The 20,076-nt window shown below is 40.4% G+C and overlaps 1 protein-coding gene across 4 annotated transcripts in view; it reads left to right on the forward strand.

The window, feature by feature from the left end:
* LOC122756343 (TLC domain-containing protein 4-like) overlaps positions 1 to 20,076 on the forward strand; it is a 153,834-nt gene that overhangs the window by 70,441 nt on the left and 63,317 nt on the right. For 2 of the 4 annotated variants that reach the window (XM_044005594.1, XM_044005593.1), the window contains exon 1: positions 12,449 to 12,661. The exons of 1 other annotated variant lie outside the window; for it this stretch is intronic. The gene's annotated coding sequence lies outside the window, so the exon portion shown is untranslated. Of the gene's footprint in view, positions 1 to 2,046; positions 2,164 to 12,448; positions 12,662 to 20,076 lie in introns of those variants that run through there. One more of the 4 variants, XM_044005591.1, reaches the window with a different exon arrangement.

The following is a 20,076-nucleotide window of genomic DNA, read 5'->3' on the forward strand; positions in this document are numbered from 1 at the left end:
GGCAATGAGGGTTAAGTGACTTGCCCAGGGTCACACAGCCAGTAAGCGTCAAGTGCCTGAGGCCTGATTTGAACTCAAGTCCTCCTGAATCCAGGGCTGGTGCTTTATCCACTGCACCATCTGGCTGCCCTGAATGCAAACATCTTTGAACAAAGATCTCCATTGTGTTTTTCAAGAACTCTTATATGATCATAACTTTTGGGGGGGGGCGGGGCAATGAGGGTTAAATGACTTGCTCAGGAACACACAGGTAGTGTCAAGTGTCTGAGGCCATATTTGAACTCAGGTCCTTGATCATAACATTTTAATGGGGCACAGATTGTTTGCCTTTAGGTCTGTAACCTTGTAGAACATGATTTACAAATCATGCCTGTTTGTGTTATCTATGACCTATGGACACATATTTATTAAGATCCTAATTTGTGCAAGTCACTGTGGTAGGTGTTGGAGATACAAAGATAAGATGATACTGACCATGAGGGAAGAGAAGTCCTTTGAAAACTAGAGGATGAACAGGAAGTTCACATCAGGTGGAGGAACAATTAGGAATGTTAGTATCTTTTTTAAAGCTGAAAGTACATTTACGTAGACAAATATTTGCTTACTATGTGTATTTGTATATGTTCACACGCCGTCAGCAATGCGAAACCAGAATCTGCTTGCCAAGGATTTGTAGGACTGACTGTGCTCAAGAAGAGTAAACAACTGTATTACATGTGATAGCTTCACTAGGGCCAGGCAGTAAAAAATGCCTCCTTTTAAATCCTCTGCATGGGAATGGGAATCTGGGGGAGTATTGGTCACATATATATGACACAAAATAAAAATATTCTATATTTAATATATGGAATAGAAATTCTTATACAGGTTTTCACATATGCATGGAGAGATAGGTGTGCATATATGCATGTATGTATACATACACATGTATGTATACACATGTATCTGCAACCTATACTATACAACTGTGCACGCAAGGCGTATCCACACATGTGTGTGCACATGTGTATAAGGCATTGTAGACATATCCATACATACATGTAAGTATAGAACAATCCATACATATAAATATATATCCATATAGCCATTCATACACACATGTATATGTAAATATAGGTATCATTAGTTGTATGCACATATACCTGTAGATATAATATATGTGTATATATGTATATGTGTGTGCAGCTAGCTGGCAGTGGATAGAATTCTGAATCTGAAGTCAGGAAGACATCTTTCTGAGTTCAAATGTGACCTCAGACACTTACTAGCTGTGTGACCCTGGGCTTCCCCCTGTTTGCCTCAGTTCCTCATCTATAAAAATGAACTGGAGAAGGAAATGGCAAACCACTTCAATAGCTTTGCCAAGAAAACCCTAAATGCGGTCAGGAAGAGCCGGCAGGACTGAAAGCATTGAACAACAAAAATGTGTATGTGTACATGTGTGTAAATATATGGGTGTATAAGTAAATATATATATACATATATATGTATATATTTGTGCATCTGTATATATATGCACCATGTGAATATGTGATGCATTGGTTTATAGATAATATGGCTATATGTAATGTTTAAGTATATGGGTGTATTCGCATGTGTGTGTGCATCAACGCCCTTCCCACCTGGCACACTATGATAATGCACCTTGGGGCATGCCACCTCCCAACCTCGGTTGCAGAGCATCCTCGCGCAATACCCTCCAAACCAGTTTTCAGGCCTCCACGTGTCCCAGACTCAGGGCGGTCCCCGGCTGGCCACGTGGCCAGGAGTGTGCCGCCCCTGCCCTTGCCACGGTCCGGCCCGGCCAGGCAGAAGGGGTGCCGGCCCCGCCCCACCCCGCCCCGGCTGCTGGTCGGCCGCACGCGCCAGGGGGCCCCACTGCGCCGGCCCCCTGGGGAGGGGAGCTGGCCGGGGGCTGGCGACTGCCCAGGGGGTAGGGAGCGGCGGGGGCGGGGGCGGCCCCTTTAAGGAGTCGCTCTGCGGTAACCCGAGCCCGCAGTCGTGGCGCAGCGGCCACAGCGCTTCGGGCTCCTCCCGGCGGCGGCGGCGGCGGCGGCGGCGGCTCGGAGCGCGGCTCCAGCTCCCTCGCTCTCGCGCGGCGGCTGAGGGGAGGCGCGGGCCCAGGAGCAGACGGCCCTGCGGAGGTCAGGGACCCCGGCCCAGGTGACGCAGGCGCGGCTCGGTCTAGGGGCAGGGTGCGAGGGTGGTCACCGCGGAGCACGGCCCCGCTGGGCAGGACGGGGGCGCGCCCCGCCGCAGGTGGGCTGCTACAGTGACGCGCGCTGGGGGGCCACCCCACTCGGGGGTCCTCCCTCCCGAGCGCGGCGCTTCGGCACAGCCCACAAGGCATTGGGCTGCAGCCCCTTTGGGCCACGGGGAGGAGAGCCAAGACCCCCGAGGTTGGCGCTCCCGTGGGCACGGTCGGAGCCGGCGAGGTTGGCCAGGGGAAAGTCAGGCGTCTGCAGGCTTCCCTCAGGTGCCCTGCGCGCCTCCCTGGGGGGTGTTCCTTGCTGTACCTCACCGAAGGCGACGGGGAGCCGAGCCCTAGCACGCTCCCTGTAGTTGCTCCGCCGGCCCCTCATTTGCCATGTGCCTTTGTTTACCCAGCTTTGAGGCATGGGGGTGTTCGTGTGTGTGTGTGTGTGTGTGTGTGTGTGTGTGTGTGTGTGTGCGCGCGCGCGCGCGCTCGCCTGCGTGCGTGTAGAAGGATGCCTGCTTCTTCCCACCTTCAAAGGAGAACTTTTAGTTTAGGATGATGTGGCAACAAATAAGGCAGCCTCTGAAAGAGGTATCCTCTTATTTTATAAAAAGGTGTGTTATGACGGGTGCCCTTGTTCCTTTAATCGATGTCTTGATATGCTGTTATCTATTGTGGGTAGGTATAAGGTGATAATGCTGTGTCTTGATCATTTTATGAGAACACCCTCACATTTTGGACTTGTTATCACAGGCTATGACCATTCTAAGTTCCAGCTTTTTTTTTTTCCTTTCTTAATTTAAAATATAGTGGAGTAAGTCCAGGTGACAAGATGTAAAGAATTGACATTAGCATTGTAAATGAATGTGTAAAGTAGAGACGATCAGCCAACTTTTAGGAATGTTTAATTTTTTAATAGATTGAGTTGGACAGAATTAGCCATTGAATTGTTTCATAGTGAAGTACTGCATATGTGGGAAAGCCGTAAATCAAATATTTGCTTCTGTTTATCCAATTAATGTAATAAAAGCAGAGAATCTAAGTGCCTTTAAGTGTTTATCAAATAGAGTATTTTTTCTCTGAGTTTTTTCTTTCTTTCTTTCTTTCTTTCTTTCTTTCTTTCTTTCTTTCTTTCTTTCTTTCTTTCTTTCTTTCTTTCTTTCTTTCTTTCTTTCTCAGTTTTGCAAGTGTTAGTATGACAGTGGATGAAGGTACAAAAACTTATAGACAGCTCCCAAATTATGCATATAAAAATTATTGCTGCTGCCCCAGTTGGGAGAGGGCAGTCATTCTCCTTAACACAAAACAAGTCAGATACTTAAAAGGAAAAAACAAATTGTTGTCATTTGCTACATGTCTCTGCCCTCCTCCGATCCTTTCTTGTTACCAAGAAGTACAGATAAGCAAATAAATCAACCAACATTTATTAAGCATGCTTACTATGTGCCAAGCACTGTGACTGTATCATATTGGGAATACCTCAACTCTCTTTCCAGCTTTTACTGACAGGCCACGATTTTCATCCCATAACTCTTTCCCCTCCCTGTTTAAGTTTGTGGAATCTGAGATACCCTCAGGCAAGGTCTCAGCTTCTTACTTTGTGGAAGGGTCTGCAGAGTGTGGGTAGGTTGGCTGTGGCAAGGAGAAAGAGAAAAGTAACTTCTATAGACTCCCTCTACACTTCAGTCTTATGTAGCTTGCCCTTATCTAAACCATGGAGGAGTCACTGGGGCAGTGAAATAGGGGGATTGTCTGTTCTTTGGGAGGGGGATGGGCTGAAAATACCTTTCTGATATCTACAATTGCAACTAAATGCATTTTCCTATAGAAACATTGTTGCCTTCTGGTGCTTAGGTCCTACATTACTATAGTACAATATCGCTCTTACATTTTACAACTTCTTTGCATTGACCCGAGAGTTTAACCATCACTTATCTCAGTGTAAAAATGCACTCTGCTGGTTCAAACAACAGATTTAGGCCTTCAGATCGGGAATGGACTTCTGATTTCCTCTGAATGGGGAACTCCCAGATGAAAAAAATCCCTCCGATGAGGTGGACAACTCATTGAGGTGAAATTCTCCTGAAATAGTTTCAGTGACTTGCCCAGGGTCACACAGCTAGTAGGTGTCAGAAGTGAGACTTGTATTCAGACTTTGCTGGCTCTGAGGCCAGATCTCTTATCTCCTATGCTGTCTTTGAAAACATTGTTTGATGAGTAGATTTAAGAGTCTACTTATCAATCTTATGGTTTTTGATATTACTTTGTTTGGTATAGCTTTTTGAGGTTGTTGCATTGTACTTTCCCTCAGTTCAGGATCTTCTTTTACATCTTATCACCTTCATCAGCTTCGATGCTTATCTTGCCTTAATCTTAAATTGGGTTTTTACAAAACCACAGAAAGGGCCCTGCACTGGCTAATTGAGAGCTGAATAGAAATGTGCCTGGCCTAGTATCTAAAACTGTCATGTAACCATTAGGAAAAGAATGGGATGTTCACTTGCACTTTTCTGCATTGGGTTAACTCAGTTATTATATTTTTTTGTCCAATAATAATGATGTTGTATGTCTGTATGAAAGATACTCTTATCTGATTTTGCTTTTAAACTTTTAAGGAAGGGAAACCTGAACCTTTATTCAGCAAAGTGAATTTAGTAATGTAATCTCAACAAAACTGGTAACAAAAGTTATTGTGATGTATTTCATTTGTGGTATGATTGTTGTGCTGCATTGTAATTAAGCTTAAATTGCAAACAATTTATGTAAATTGCTGTAATTAGCAGTCTTTCTACTAACTGGTCTTAGTTTCCTTATCTTTAAAATGAGGGAGTTGGGAAGGTCCCTTCTAATTCTAGATCCTCGGATTTCTTGGGGTTACCAGATAGAAGGTGGGAATTGGGTGGAGAAAAAAATTGTCTGAATCTTCTTCTGAATATCCCTGTGCCCTCTTCTTTTCCCAGGGATTTCTTTTTCATAAAGCACAACACCCAACCATCTCTCCTGTAAGTGTGGTTATGGAGCAAAGCAGTAGAGGGGGACGGAGAATGTTATCCCTAAGTGCTTTCTTTCTAACAGAGGAAAGAGTAAGGGAAGGGAATATAAGGGAAAGGTGGTTCCTCTTTGGAGATCTCTGACATTTAATGTATAATCTGTATAAGCTACTTCTTAACTGCAATACCAAATAAAACAAAAACCTTAATCTCTTACCAGTTAAGAGATTGATTTAAATTGAAAATAACATTCCTGGGAGGGCCAAGCAGTGCCATACTGAAGGAATGGTAGTTTTGAAGTTTGGAGGTAAGAAGGCAGAAGGGAACTATTGTGTTTAGGGAATAAGGAAGAAAAGACTTGGGTTTGATGTTGTGGTAGGATATTTTCCACAGTTAGTGAGCCAGTATAAGGGCTCACATGTTAGTGAAAAGAAGGAACCAGGAGCCAATTACAGCTGTCATCTAATTCTTCTTAGATTATGTCTTTTTCTTTCTCCATTCCCCATGATCATCCTATGAGAGGGAAAGGGAAGATTCAGTTTTCTCAAACCAAGGGCAACTGATTTTTTCCTTCTCTGTGTTTTCTCATTCTCTCACCAAACCAGTGGTAATTCCTAACTGACATGGGGCTTAGGATAAATCAGAAGTTTCTCCAGTGAGAAACAAAGCCAAAGATGACCAGATAACAGGACAGACATATTGAGGAATCAGGATACTATTATGGTTTAGATTGACCAACTAGATATCAGGACAGACATACCTAAGAAATAAGGGGAGATAAAATTCTATAGCAGGGAAGTCAATTAGATAAGGCCTTACCTGACCAGAGCTAGGAGACCAAGATAACTCTAAAGGTCAGGACCATCATATCAAAAAAATCCCCCTCAACTCTCAGGAATATGACAAGCCCCCAAGCTTTCTTTACCCCACCCCAAAAGGGAACTTAACAGTTTTCAAATGGACACCCCATTTATCCTCTATAAAAGCTTTTGCCTTCCCTCTTTTGGAGGAGAATGTTTCTAAACCCTTCATCCTTCGGGGAGAATACTATTATAATAATCTTGGCAAAAGGTGATGTGGGTCTGAGTTTCTTGGTAGCTATGGGAGTGGCAAGAAGATAATGAATTCAAGAAATGTCCTGAACATAGAAATGATCAAATTTGGCAACTGAGTGGACAGGGGGGATTCAAGGATCGCACAGTGGCCGTGGACCTGAGTGACTGGAATGATGGTGGCATCCATTATAGAAATAGGGAAGTTCAGAAGAAGAGTTGAGTTTTGGAAGAAATAATAGCCAATATATTGAATTTTAAAGATTTTCCCAGTACTTTAGAAATGCTCTCTCATTTGATCCTCATAGCCACCCTGTGAGGTACCTGCTAGCATTATTTCCATTTTACAGATAAAGAAACTGAGGTTGAGAAGTTATATGATTTGTATAAAATTCACATAGCTTGTTTGTGTCTGAGGCAAGATTCAAATCAGTCATCGTGATTTCAACTCTGACACTATCCACTGCCCCTCCTAGTTAAAAGGATAGTGAGTAATGTTTCAGACATTAATAATTGGAGATATTTATGAGACGTCCAATGAGAAACTAGGACTCAGGAGAAGGATTGGATTTGGGAGATTCCTGCTTCAAGATAACTGAACCCATGGAGACCAATGAGATTAGTAGGAGAGAGAAGAGGGCTCAGGACAAAGTATTGAGGTATACCCACAGTTAGGGAACATATCGTGGATAATGAGATTGACTGGGAGTGGGCAGGTAAGCAGCAGAACCAAGAAAGAACACTGTCAAAAAAATCCCTCAGAGAAGAGAACACCCAAGAGGAAGGTGTGACCAACAATGTTAAAGGCTACAGAGAGATCAAGAAGGATGAGGATTGGGGAAAAACCATTGAATCTGGCAATTAAGAAGTCATGGGTGACTTTGGAAAGAGTGTTTCTAGTTGAATGATGATGTCAGAAACCAGAGTTTAGAGGAGTTGAGAAGTGAGAGAAGAGGAAGTGCATACAATGTGTATAAACGGCTTCTTTGAGGAGTTTGAGAAGGGAAGAAGGATATAGGATCATACCTTGCAGGCATGACTGAGGCTAGTGAGAGGGTTTTTTTTTTTAATTTAAAAAAAATTTTTTAGGGTGGGGGAGACTTGGGCATGTTTGTAGTCATTTGGGAAAGAACCATTAGCTAGGGAGACATTGAAGATTAGAGAGCGAGTGAGGTATGATAGCAATCTGCTGGAGAAGACAGGAGGGAATGGGATCTAGAATACATGTAGAGAGGTTGATCTTGGTGAGAAGAGCCACCTTTTCATCAGATACTGGAATAAGGGAAGAAATAGCAGGGGGTGATGTGAAGGGTTTTGAGTTGGAGAGAGATCATGGTTAATGGCAGCAACTTTTCTCAGCATGAGGAATGAGACTGTGAGTGGAGAGAAGGAGGTGTGGGAGACAAGAGAGAGAGAAGGCATGAGAAAGTCACTGTGGGGATTTGCTGTAGTGAAGGTCCAGTTGATATTGGATGACAAATTTTTTCTCTCTCTTTTTCTTTTTTGGTGAGGCAATTGGGGTTAAATGACTTGCCCAGGGTCACACAGCTAGTAAGTGTCAAGTATCTGAGGTCAGATTTGAACTCAGGTCCTCCTGAATCCAGGGCAGGTGCTCTATCCACTGTGCCACCTAGCTGCCCCCCACCTTGGTAATGTATTGAGAAAATATTGATTTGTTTTCCCTATCAGATATTAGGCTTGATTGCCTTCAGAAAATTGTAAAGCTGTTTCAATGACTCCATACTTCTCCTGGAAACTTAAAAAAAATTTAAGCCCATATTTTTTTTTTTTTTTTTTGGTGAGGCAATTGGGGTTAAGTGACTTGCCCAGGGTCACACAGCTAGTAAGTGTCAAGTGTCTGAGTCTGGATTTGAACTCAGGTACTCCTGAATCCAGGGCCAGTGCTCTATCCACTGCGCCACCTAGCTGCCCCTAAGCCCATATTTTTAATACCAGCATTCTGCAAGTGTTTTTAAATGGCTTTGAGACCTGGACCATAATGGGCTCCTAAGAACTGACACAATGCTGAGAGGCCCATGGAGAGAGGTCATTCTGTGTGTGAGCAAGCTATAACATATAACCAGTAAGGAATTTTGAAGAATGGGAGTAAAAGGTGCCACCAGGTGCATGTACGATAGAAAAGATGGGCTGGTCATGTGGCAAGGATGAGGACTGGCAGGTGGCTAGCCTGAGTACTCCACTGACATCCTTGAAACAAAATGAGAGCCATTTAGCATTTTAGGTGGACCCCCTGTGGCAAAATTTGGGGAAGCCTGGTTGGGAGTTGCTCAGAATGGGTAGGAATGGTTGGATTTCCATCTCTATCACTGGAGGGAACATCATCATCAGTGGTACAGCAGATCCATTTGAGACTCCTCAAATGTGTCTATATTAAACAATTGTAAATAATGTTACAGATTTTGTGCTTGGTCACACTTGAACTAAAATCTGTTTGGATGACTATCAGCTGTATATAGGTGTAGAAAAATCTTTGAAGTTGTTAAAGGAACATACTATTCTCTGTACTCCTCTTGGCTTTTAAGTGCAGATGCCCTTTCCCATGTAATGGGAACACGCTGCTCTTTCAGCCTCTATGGCCAACTTCCGTTACTCTTCCATCAGCCCTCTAAATCTGGGATCCATGAACTTTTAAAAGTATTTTGATGAATGTATTTCAGTCTAATTAGTTTTCTTTGTATTGCTATGTATTTTATGTATTTAGAAATATTATTGTGAGGAGTGCATAGACTTCACCAAACAGGTCCAGGACACAAAAAAGGTTAAGAACCCACATTCTAAGTGGACACTTGGTTTCCTCTATTCTCTCTGGTCTCTTGTCCTCAAACATATTCATAAATCAGTTTCCTCAGTTTGCCTGGCTCACTTGGTTGCTGGTCAGTAGTCTCTTCATGAATGCACACCTATTATCTCAGGTTGCCCAATAATACTAACCCAAGAACATCAACAGAAGTGAAGATTCAAGATGAGGAAATGAAAGCTGTTTTTGAAAGTCTTGAAGAGCTAATCATGTATTGGAAAGATTATACTCTCTCTGCTTGGTTCCAGAGAGCGTAATTAAGATTAGTGGGTAGAAGTTGAAAAAAAGGTAGCTTGAGGATTGATATAAGCAAAAACCTTGCTAACAATGAGAGCTATGAATAGGCAGCCACTTACTGGAGGTATGTGAGTGGACAAGTCTAGGTCATCATTTGTCTGGAATGTTGTGAACAGTATTCCTGTTCAGGTAATTGTTAGATTCCAGGGTTGGTGTCTTTCAATTCTCATCTTACTTGGTATGCTTAAGAGCCACAACATGACATCAGTCACAGTCTGTGGAGGGAAAAAAATGAACCAGAGTGCAGCTATTGCTGACAAGGGAATAGAAGCTTTGATTCTTACTTGTACCCGCTGTTTTCCAAAGTGCTTTCCCCTGCTAAATTACCTTGTAGTTTATATAGAGTTGTAAGTACATGCTGTGCCTCCAAAGAATGTAAGCTCCTTGAGGGCTTACACTTTTGTTTTTGTCTTCTTAGCATCAGATATAGTGGCTAGCGCATAGTAGTGGCTTAATAAATGCTTCATGACTGAGTGGCATAGGAGATCATAGATTTACAGCTGCTTGGCTCATCCAAGAAAGAACATTGGAATTGGAATCAGGGGACCAAGGTTCAAATTCTACCTCTGTGACTTAACAATCTACTTGCTCTTGTGCAAGTAATTTACTCCTTTTCTGCCTTGGTTATAAAATGAGATGCTTTCTCAGGTCCCTTCCAGCTTTATATCTATGATCCTTTTAACTTTCTCTGGGATCCTGTGATGAAAAAACCCAATCTCTTCACAGTCACTCACATCAATTAGGAAAACAAGTGCCCAGACCATGTTTCTGCAAGTGTGGGCTAAATAGCAACTTCCTTGCCGAATTTTCTATATGGTTATAATGAGAAGGGGGTACTTTACTGAATTCATGGCGATTTACATTTTTTCTTTCATTTATCTAACTGCTTTATATACACTTTCTCATTTGAATCTCACCGCAGCCCTATGAGGAAAGTGCTACAGGTGATATTAAAACCATTTTACACATGAGGGAACTGAATCGGAGAAGTTGAGAGATATGACCATAGTCACACAGCTAGTCAATATATAGTCAGAAGTGTATTTGTATCTAGGTCTTCCAGATTCCCAGGCCTTGTAGGTTTTCCACTCTGGGCTGCCTTTCAGACAGAAACAAGGAAGTTTTTGGGCACAGGGAAATTATTTATTTCTTTCCCTTTGCATCTGCATTTTGTTCTGTGAAGTAAAATAGTGACAGGACCCAAGAACAAATGAACAAACAAAAACTCTTGGAGATCATGGAAATAGCAGTCAACTCAAGTAAACTGATCTCTGTGGAGACAGGTATCCATGTTTCCAGGACAGTATAGGATGTCAGCATAAAGATCAGAGCATATAAATTTCTGGGAAAATGTAGGTCAGCATTCTTGAGTCAAGTGCCTTTAATTCCAACCTCGAGGAAGTAATTGAAAGCATTGTGTTAAAGTTGGAGCCTGAGCTGCTCTGGTGCTGCTTAATCCTCTAGACTAGCCACATTGCCCTTAGAGAGCCAGAGCACATGAAGGCATCACTGGGGTGGGTGCATTGGCTACAGATTGAGACCAGGTCATGGACTCAGGATACCTTATGTAGCCACTGTTCCTCCATTCTTCTCTTATGTTTCTTTAGGATTCTAAAGAAGGAATTTACTGATCTCTTGTGCATTGTCAGAGTAAACTAGAAATATGATGGGTTAAATTAGACTGTATTGAGAAATTGGGACAAAACCTGGCCAAAAATATTGCTGGTTAATAGTTGTTTGTTACTATCTTTTGAGGTGTTTCCTATTCACCTATACATTAGTTACAAATGGAATCATCTCAGAAACTGACATTCAGACAAATCAGATAAACAGATAACCAGAGAGATGGTTGGTGCTTATGGGAATCTATTGCTGGGGCTCAGAGGAACATTACTAAAGAATCAAACAGCTTAGTCAGTGCTGCAAGCAGTAGGCCCTTTGATTTGGCACATTTAAGGGAAGCCTTTGTGGCTAAAGTAGAGTCACTCTGAAATTACAGAGGAGGCAAGGACAACAAGAAAAGGGGTGTAGGTCAGTACAACACCTCCTTAACACCCCCCCCCATGCCATAAATGACACTTCCAGATCAGGACAGGCAAGGGTAATAAGGGAAGGAGACTAGGGCAACACAATTTTCTTCCTTCTACCCTCATCTTCCCCTAAAACAAGACCAGCCCAAACCCCCTAAAACAAGACTGAGAAGGGCAGACATACATCCAAGGTTATCATTAGGGAGCATTGGTCATTATGGTTTCAGGCTGTGACAGAAGGAAGAAATCCCTTATGATGAGAGGCTTCCAAGTCTCAGCACATCAGTATGCCAAGCTCTCACTGAAATTCTTGGGTTCATATTTGTTCAATGCATCAGGACAGCTCAGCTCTGGCTTGATGAGTCTTAGTGGTTTCCCATCTCAGAGGTCAAAGGCAGAGTTGTGCCAATCAGGTAGAGACTTGTAGCATGAAGGTTCCAGGTATAGAGGATTTTAGATGTGGTAGGGTTCTAGAAAAGGGGAAATGTATGGAATATCAGGCAGGAGAAAGGGGTACAACTAGGACATAAATAGCTTTTTGGATAGATAAATACCAGGTATAAAAAAGCATATTTTTTCCCTGACCACTGTGGTAGTAGTGACAATTTTATTACTATTGTTACTTCTTTTTTTGGGGGGGGGCTGGGCAATGAGGGTTAAATGACTTGCCCAGGGTCACACAGCTAGTGTCTGAGGCCAGATTTGAACTCAGGTCCTCCTGAATCCAGGGCTGGTGCTTTATCCACTGTGCCACCTAGCTGTCCCCGTGGTGACAATTTTAGTAGCAGTTCAGGTGGTATGCTGTCCAGTGGGGACTGGTAGGACAAGTGTTCACTTCAGGGCACAGGCATTTTAGATATGGTTAACATCTGTGTGTATCTGCACTCACAAGATATACACACACACACACACACACACACACACACACACACACACACACACACACTTAAATAAAATGGGGCAGAGAGCAAAAAATAGTTGTTAAATAAGAACTCCCTTCAGAGTTGGTTTCCCCCTTAACTGGTTATCTCCGACTGTGACCTTTTGGACTCTAGACTGTCCTGTGTGCCATCTGTTTAACCTTTTATGCCTAGTTGATTTTTCACTGTGACTCATTCGGTGGTATTTATGTGATTCTCCCAGTTGCATTTTACTTTGGTGACTATGCCTCCTACCTTCCTGACTTACAGTATCCTGAATCTCCTTGTCAAGTAGCAGGACAAAGAGAAACATCGATTACTAGGCTACCTGGGAACAGTGGTGGAATTGATGGACTTGTAAGTAAGTTTTACATCATGAGACATATCATTAATTACCAGAAACTACAGTTATTAAAGCCTCAGAAATATCTGATGTGTTCACAATGAAGCTGGAGGAGCTAGGGGGCCAGACTTCTCAAAAAGGAGGATAACACTGAAGGTGGATGGGGAGGAGGGGGTCTCTAAATTCAGAGGCCATGTTTGTTGGCTGTGAATCTTAGAAAGGAGAAAGGTGAAGGCCAAGCATGAGAGCAAGCCAACCTAGAGTTCCTTTGCCTGTGGGGATGTAAGAATTTTTAATTTTGACTTAATTTGAGCTTCCCCAAAATAATGTCCAGGTTACCTAAGGATTCATGGATAGCAGACCTTATGGGGATTGTTAATATGCTCAGAGATGAAGAGGATGCCTTGGTTAGTTTAGTTCAATCCAACTTTCCAAAACAGATTGGAAGAAAGATGTTATTATCCATGGATTCAAAATATCTAGAAAATTTCAAACCATAGAATACTTTTGGTGTATATACATATGCATAAAAGTTAGTTAAATGATGCAGTTTTTTTCTGAAGCTGTGATGTTGGTGTAGGAAATGTCTTCCACCAATGAAGACCAATACCTTGTTTTTAATTTATGGTTTTAGGGAATTGCCTGCTGCACTAAGAGGTTAAGTGACTTGTCCATGGTACTATATGGTACTATAGTTGTACATGGTACTACAGTTGGCATATGCATGACTTCCTGTTTTCAAGGTTGACTCCTCCAGCTATCATACTTTTTTTTTTTTTTTTGGCGGGGCCATGGGGTTTAAGTGACTTGCCCAGGGTCACACAGCTAGTAAGTGTAAAGTGTCTAAGGCCGGATTTGAACTCAGGTACTCCTGAATCCAGGGCCGGTGCTTTATCCGCTGCGCCACCTAGCTGCCCCTACCATACTTCTTTTTAAATCTATTTTTTAAATCCTTTAAAAATCTTTGAAATCTTTTTAGAGATCAAAAATTAATGAGCTATGAATCTGAAAATGTATTATGTTTAGTATGATCTGGATGAAAATTCAAGGAGCATGGATCCAGTGATGGACTCATCTGTCATGTGAACTTGACCCAGATAAGGCCACAAAGACTCTAATAGAGGATTGACATGAGGTGATGAATTGGCCATAGAAGCTTATGAAAAGCAACTACAAAGGCCTAGGGAGGTCTTAAACATCATCAGTGGAGGGAATACTCACATATTATGTATTAGTTTGCTCATAAAATCCATTACTTTGGGTTTTTACGTTTAAAACTATAGTTTACTCAGGTGATTTAGTTATATAGTATCATTATTCAGATGATAATTAAGATATTTGAAATGTGTAAGTTCCTTGAGGGGAAGGACTATTTATACTTTTTATTTGTGTCCCCTGCTCTTAGCAAAGTGCCTGGTGCAAACATTTGCTTAGTGTGGGGTTGAGACCCACAGTTTAAGAAGCTTTGATCTAGTCCAGCTTCCTCTTTTAACAGATTAGGAAACTGAGACCCAGAGAAGTTAAGTGACTTGCACAAGGTCATTAGTATATAATTGAGCAAGTCATAGAGCTAGGATTCAAATCACAGGCAGGTCTTGACTCCAGATGCAGTGTTTGTCTGTTTCCACATTAAAATAAAAACAAAAAAAGTTGTGTTTTCTGGAATACAGAAGACAGTCATTTTCTGAACACACGTTCAGTTTTTCTAACATCCTCACCCTTTTGAGACTTGATTTTCTTTTTTAACCTTTAGGGACTTGTGAAAACTGGGATTTCAACCAGGTTGGGACAAATATTTCTATTAAATTTTTGATCTTTGATTAGGAATGTGGAACAGACTATTTTCTTTCATGTGCTGCAGAAAATAAAGGAATCCTAATCTGGTAATCAGTGAGAACAGTGAGAGACTGTACAAAGACCTTGTCACCCCATGTTACAGGAATGATAGATGCAGCAGAATCCCAGCCTGCGTTTCTCAGCCAAACATCTGAATGTATTCTAGATGCTGTAATTCTGTAACATTTGAATGTACTCTCCAAATCAGGTCATAATTCACTCTTTGTTTTGCCGTCTAGTCAGATGCAATAGCTATGATGCTATCACTTGTATTTTCACCACGGAATCTTAAATTCAAGGCATTAGATCAGTATGAACTGACAAAATTCTTACCACTTCTTAATAGTCTTTCACTTTTCATTTCAGTAAACATGAAGTACTTTCTGTAAGGCCCTCTATGTGCTGAAAGCGAGGGATAACGCAAAGACAAACAGGAAACATTGATCATGAGGAACTTGTTTTACTTTAGATCTTTTTTGCCATTTGATTCTCACACAGCTGATGATCCTCTTAAATCATTAGAACTTTTATCCTTTCAGATAACACAAGCTTTGATTTGGTAATTTCTGGAGAACTTGGCTTTGTGTATTCAAGGGAATTCTTCAGTTGAACATAGAAAACATCCTTTTACTTTAAGCTTCTCACCTATTACTGTTCACTGATGATCTTTAATTTCTCATGAACCCAAGGCTAATTGAAATAGTCATTTCCTACTCCACTGACTTTTACTAGAGAATTTTATTGTCAGTCTTTGATTTTTCTTTTTTAAAACAATGTAATTGACTTAATTTAAATTAATTTAATTGGTATTGCACATAGCTAAAATATGAATAAATTTTATTTGTTTTATAACTTGGCTTCTCTAAATCTTTTGGAAATGGTCCCACCTCATTACGTCATTAAGAAATGAAATTTAGTCCACACACTGTTTTTCCCATTGATTTTTATTGCCTTTTCTTCTTAGTCTTGTGCTGCTGAATAGAGCTGGAGCAGATCATGAAACCATGATTATTCTGCTACAGATTTATATTACATAGCCTCAGTTGGGCTCTCACTACATCAAGTCAATTCTTTGACAATTTCCTAATGGATCCAATATCATACTTGTCCTAGCAGCTCTTCCAAATATCCATGTCTCTTCCATTCTCAAATAATTCTCACTTGATCCTACCTTCCCTACTAGTTATCTAGTTTATATCCCCTTCTCTCTGTTAAGTTAACATAGCACCACCCACCTGGTATAGGCCCTTATCCCCTCATACCTAGACTATTGCAACAGCTGCTGATGGGTTTCTGTCTCAAGCCTATCCCCACTCCAATCAGTCACTAATATAATCTTCTGAAAATGCAAATCCGACCATGTTACTTCTCCCTTTCCCCTTCTCAGCAAATCCCAGTGGTTCCCCATTACCTTCTTCTTTTTTTTTTATTTGAGGCAATTGGGGTTAAGTGACTTGCCCAGGGTCACACAGCTAGTAAGTGTTAAGTGTCTGAGGCCGAATTTGAACTCAGGTCCTTCTGAATCCAGGGCGGGTGCTCTATCCACTGCGCCACCTAGCTGCCCCCCCATTACCTTCACGATCAAATATAAACTCCTCTGTTTGGCTTTTAATGCTATTCACAATTGCACATTCTCTATCTTACTGGATTTCTTGAAGCTTATTCCCCACCAATAAACTCCATAGTCCAATCATAATGGTCTAATTATTGTTGCTTATGTATGACATTCCATCACCCACATCTATGTCTGTCTCCTATCCATGGTGTGCCTGCCTTCTTCAACTTTGCCTCATAGTATCTCTAGTTCCTTTTAAGACTCAGCTCAAATACTACTTAACATAGGAGAACTTTCCTAGCCCCTCCTATCTTCACTCCCAACTGACTTGGTCTTGGGATTGTTCTTCATTTATACCATCTATATCTTGTATGTTCATAGTTATTTGTACATGGTTTTCTCTATTTACATGTGATCTCTTTGAGGTCAGGAACAATGTGCTTTTGTATCTGTAGTGCTTAGTACAATGCTTGGCACATAGTAAATGCCTTTACACTTAGTAAAAACTTGTTGGCTGACATTCATTTCTGAATATGCTACTTCCTTTTCCCCTAACCATCAAGCCTTCTCCTGTAACAAATATTTGTAAAAAAGAAAAAAAACGTTCAACAAAACCAACCAACATGTGGACCTCAGCTAACATCATAAGCAACATTCCACATCCATAATTCTCTACCTCTGTAATGAAGGGAGGGAGGGAGGGAGGCATATTTTCTCAAATCTTTTACCAGACTAAGCTTAATCATAATTACATGTGAAATTTTTATTTTTAAAAATACCAGAACATTTCACTTCCAATCCAAATGCACATTGCTCATTTTTCTCAGATTAGTTTACTACATGAATATTTAGGTGATGAGTCATAGGTCTTGATTGATTATGAACTTTAGGCTTAGGTTATTCATAAATCAATTGACTAGAAAGATATTTTGGGGGGAGGATTATTTTGGGGGGATATCTTAAATAAAAACACAAATTATATATTGGAATATTTTTTAAATCTATTGATAAATTGTCTTAACATATCATAAACACTTCCAGCATTCTTCCAACTAAATATCCTCCACAATATAGGGTCCCTAAAAAGAATTAAGTAAAACAACATAAAAGACTGATAAGATGGGCAACCCTTATACTCTAGTAGTTTTCTGTTTGATAAAAGAAAGGACAGATATATTCTTTATGTTACTGCCAATGATATCCAGTGTTTAAGTTTTGTTACTTATTATAGCTTTGCCATTATTTTTCAGTAATTTTAACCAATTTTAGCATAGATTAGGCCATATACATAGCAAGCATTCAATATTATATATTGCTTTATTGTAAATTTCAGCAAAAATATTTTAAACTCCCTATCTTTGGTGGGACTTAATATAAGCCCACCAGGGTATGTCTTTTCCTCTGTTTCAAAGCTTCTATAAAAAGCTAGTTGAGGTGTTCTCACAAAATTTATTTTTCCCCATATTTTTTTTTATCCATTTGCTATCTTCTGAACATCATAAAGCTTCATCAATTTTGACTTGCTTAGATGGCATTTCTCCGTTCAACTCTTAAGGTTTGCTCATAGAATTTGTGCTTGGGAAGTGGTGTGATGTTTATTAGTCTGTTTTCATTGACTTGATAGTGGCATTCCTGAAGTCCATATAGAAACTTGTTACTTTTTTTCTTGATTTCTAGGTATTTTTTTACATACAAATGAAAGAAATGAAAAGGGTTTTTTGCATAGTTACTTGTGATATTTGTTTACTTGAAGATGTCCTTTACTTCTGGGCTGAAAAAATGATGGAAAGCAGCACTTCTTGCATGTTTTTCATTGCAGGCTTGTTAACATATGGAAGGTGTTCTCAATGTCTTCAGGAAACATCATTCAATAATCTATTTGGTGATCCTAGTATTATTTGGACATGCAGATTTCATTTAATAATATTTGAACACAAGTTTCCTCTCTGAATAACTTGTTGTGTAGATATATTTCTACATTGACTTTGCCTTTTTGCTGAGAGGGATTAAGTTAAGGGTTTGGAAAGGCCATTAGACCATAGTGACTTGCTTGCAATACACAAGCACAGTTACAGTAAATTCCAAATTAGTGGTATAGTAAGTGGATAGAAAACTAGTTCCATAGCCAAGAAGACCTTGGATCAAATTCTATGATGCAAGTTAACCCACTTTAGCAAGGTGCTTGGCACATAGTAACTTGTCGACTAATTTAACCTCTTGATGCTTTAGGCAACTCTCTTTAATTGGTAGAGGAAGTTTCTTCACTTTAGAGACTTTTATACCAACCAAGTCTCTGGTCCTATCCCTATTCCCATCCCTTTACCCTACTTAGGTTACAATAAATAGCCCTAAGTATTCATTTCACCTACATACCTTCATTATACCACAACACTTTGTCTCAACATGTTGTATTACTGATTATGTTTTATGGACATGCAAATGAAATTAAAAGTTTACTTTAAACTTTTCAGGTATATTTTAATTAAGCTTTTTTGGTGAGTCTTAAGGTCACAAAGCTAGGAGGAGCCAGTGTCTGACTTCATGCAGAACAATCTACTCTTTGTTTCTAATTATTACAGGAATCAATGGTTGCTAGCTACTAATATTTACTTTATTGCTCGTCTTCTGAGTCAAATGGACAGAATATTTTGAGGAAATAGCATACTTGGATAGGGTATAACATTCACCATTCTTCTTACTTGAGGTTTTCTGTTGAGTAGGCCTAACAGAAAGGTAAACTCTGTAGAGAGCAACAACCCTTGTGTCTCTGCCACTCCTCCCAAACTTTGACTAGGGGACTTCACTTTAACCAGCATCGATTGACCCAAATATAGATAAAGACTCTTTCCCCTTTAGTTTAGTTGAGGAATATATTGACATTTTCTTCCCCCTCCCCCCCACCCCATTAATATATATGTTTATTTTGGGCTTGAACAGTTCATATACTTTTTTGGACTACTTGATGAAAAATTCCTTCTGTCTGCCATTTATCTATTAAGTAAGAAATGTTCCCAAGGTTGGAGTTTTCAAAAGAAACTTAGCTGAGGGAGAAGTCAGTTAATCAACAAGCATTTGTTAGGCATGTGGTGGCCAATGTACTAGGTTCTGGGGGAATATAAAAAAATGCAGCCATTCCTGTTCTTGAGGAGCTTCCTGCTAGAATGAAGTCAAGGAGAGAGAGAAAATTTATGAGTTTACAAAGAATAGATCTATCTCAGTAGTCGCTTGCTTAACTTCTTTAAAGGCTACCCTGTTCTCATTTTCTTTCCTGGTTCAGATTCCCTACTGTCCAGGACATGTTTGTCTTTGACCCATTTTTTTTTTTTTGACCCATTTCTTTGTTCAGGTCAGCAGCTCGGAGCAGACAGTACTTGTTGGACTCTCATTAAGACTTTCTATCTACCCTTGATGAAGATATCTTCATCTCTTGTAACTAGGATCTTTGACTGGTCATACTGCACGGCCAGCTGCCATGTTCCCTAAGATAGCCCTCACGTGACTCCTGCCTGCAGAGCACCCTAAGCCAACCAAATTTCTTTTCAAATTCCCAACATACTGAGTAGTACCTACTAGATTCTACCATTTAATGGGAAAGTACTTCCAACCTTTCCTTCATTGACTCATCTGTAATAAAGTATACTTTCCTTGCCTCAGAGGTATAGTTGTTTTCTAGATTTCTATTTCATAATTTATGATTTCATAAACATTTAGGCATGCAGTAATAAAACAGACAACAATGACAGTGAGTGGTCATTTTTATTGCCTTTAAATCAAAAGCCATGAAGAAACATAGTAGGATATAGGCACTGAATCCTTTCTTTTCCTGTGAAAACTGTAGTGATATCTAAATGCTGGAGTGCTGGTGTAGTGTAGTGGATAGTCTGCCTCAGAGTAAGGAAATCCTGGATTAAGTTACTACCTTTGACATGTGATGACTAAGTGACCCTGAGCAAAACTCTCAACTCACCAGGCAATTGTTTTAAGACTTTGGCAATTGGATAATTGAGGTGAAAGAGAATGAGAATTTGAGATTAACAC

This window comes from Dromiciops gliroides, chromosome 4 (assembly GCF_019393635.1).
Source record: "Dromiciops gliroides isolate mDroGli1 chromosome 4, mDroGli1.pri, whole genome shotgun sequence".
In the NCBI taxonomy this organism is placed as follows: domain Eukaryota; kingdom Metazoa; phylum Chordata; class Mammalia; order Microbiotheria; family Microbiotheriidae; genus Dromiciops; species Dromiciops gliroides.